At 44.4% G+C, this 2,257-nt stretch overlaps 1 non-coding gene across 1 annotated transcript; it reads left to right on the forward strand.

The window, feature by feature from the left end:
* The first annotated feature begins 1,686 nt into the window (after positions 1-1,686).
* On the forward strand, positions 1,687-1,790 carry LOC111727287. Its single transcript, XR_002774870.1, has one exon. It is a non-coding gene; the product is annotated as a U6 spliceosomal RNA (small nuclear RNA).
* The last annotated feature ends 467 nt before the right edge of the window (positions 1,791-2,257 follow it).

Genomic DNA, 2,257 nt, shown 5'->3' on the forward strand with positions numbered 1-2,257 from the left:
GGGAGGCTGAGGCAAGAGAATCGCTTAAGCCCAAGAGTTTGAGGTTGCTGTGAGCTGTGACAACACAGCACTCTACCTAGGGTGACAGAGTGAGACTCTGCCAAAAAAAAAAAAAAATGTTCAAATGATGCCATCAGAAATCTTTACATCATTTCTTTGAGGTGACTTCATTTTCCTCTGGAAAGATGGCCACCAAGAGCTTTAGGTGTATATCCTACCAGTTTAGTAATACTATATCAAAAAGAGCACCACTTTTAAAATAATTTTAGCTAAAGACTCTTATTGGACCAACCTGACTCACATGCCCACTCTTGAACACAGCCATGGGGAAATAGTGCTTTGATCTAGGACTGGGTCCTGGACCAAAACCCTGGGTCCTATGGACAAGGACAGTTCATCTCAAACCAAAGCAATGTATAGGAGTCCTGGTTCTACCAAGAAAAAACCAGAAGAGAAAAGAGTACAGTTAGTGAAAACCAACAGATGTCTACTCCAGGTATAATGGCGTTTCAGAGAGAGTGACCCTCTTTCAGTTGGTAGATCAGGAAAGGCTTTGTGGAACTTATGAAATCATTGACCTTTGAGGTCTCCTCGAGACTCAGCACATTCCCACAGGACATAGCCTAAGTGCTGATCAGAGCACTTAGCTTGAGACCCTAACTTTCAGATCCCCACCCCTACCCCTGCTGCCCATCAATTGTCAAGCTAACCAGACCAAATTATAGGAGGTTGGTTGAGCCTCTTGCCTCTGGAAAAACACAAACTGGTGATTTTTGCCTATCCTGGGCAAATAAATTCTTTTCTGGGAGCTTTTTCCTGACTGGGCTGTGTTTGTAGCTGTCCAGCTTCCCCAGGAACCTACAAGATTTCCTTCCAAAAGAGACGATTCATTCAGCTCCAACTCAGAAGGTTGCTTTACTGGCACTGGTGGCAGGAATTCTGGGTTGTCCTCAATGTCCAGATCCCTGTTTTGTTTTGTTTTTGCAGTTTTTGGCCGGGACCAGGTTTGAACCCTCCACCTCCGGTATATGGGGCTGGCACCCTACTCCTTGAACCACAGGCACTGCCCCAGATCCCTCCTTTTTAACAGGAAACATGGTCAACAGAATAAAGACTACATTTCCCACCTCCCACTGCATTTAGGTATGACCATGGGACGAAGTTCTGATCAGTGACCTGCAAATGGCAGTGACAGGTCATGCCCATCATGGCCTTTTTTCCTTCCTTTCCTCCTTTCAGCCTTCTGTTTGGAATTCAGTCCTGGCAGGGAAGTATTTTAGGCACTGCAGATGAAGGTAAACAGAGAGAGAGGGCAGCACTGGGTCCTTGGATGAATTCATTTCTCAGAGCCACCTTACCAGCCCTAGACCACACTGTATAATAGAAAGAAGGCAATTTCTACCTCACTTAGGCCACTGTTATTTGAGGTCTCCACTGCATGAAGTTGAACTCATAATCTAGCTGACATAGGCACTGTATCAGGACATTCCCAATGTCTCAGGGAAGAGAAAGGAAAGAAAGGAAGATGGTATACCCTCAATAAGTGCTAATAGGAGGGTATACTACCTCATTTAATGTCAGAATAATAGTATAAGGTAAGCATTACTGTCCCTTTTATGGATGGAGAAAGTGAGGCTCAGGGAGGTTGAATAACTTTCTCCATGTCACATAGAAGTAGCAGAGTTGGTGCTCGCTTTGAAATCACATATACTAAAATTGGAACAAAACAGAGATTAGCAGGGCCCCTGTGCAAGGATGACATGCAAATTCATGAAGTATTCCATATTTTTGAGATTTTACATCTTTTATGTTTACCTGGATGGAGTGAACACACATTCTTCTTAGTAAAGTATCACAAGAATGGGAAAAAAAAATCCAATATACTCAATACTAATATGAAACCAATATATAAACAACTACATGCCCACACAAATGATAAAACACAAATGTAGTCTAGCAAGGGGGAGGGTAAGGGAGGAGGGAGTGTGATTGGTGGGATCTCAACTACTGTGCACAATGTGAGGGTGTTCAGCATGCCCCTGGGTGAAGAGCTCAACCACAACTTAAATTTTACCTTAGAATTAAAAACAATGTAATCTGGCTTGGCGCCTGTGGCTCAGGTGGCTAAGGCACCAGCCACATACACCTAAGGTGGCAAGTTCGAATCCAGCCCAGGCCCACCAAACAACAATGACGGCTGCAACCAAAAAATAGCCGGGCACTGTGGCGGGTGCCTGTGGTCCCAGCTACTTGGGAG

The sequence above is a fragment of the Otolemur garnettii genome, unplaced genomic scaffold (assembly GCF_000181295.1).
Source record: "Otolemur garnettii isolate 467f Iridium unplaced genomic scaffold, OtoGar3 scaffold00099, whole genome shotgun sequence".
NCBI classification, from domain to species: Eukaryota; Metazoa; Chordata; class Mammalia; order Primates; family Galagidae; genus Otolemur; species Otolemur garnettii.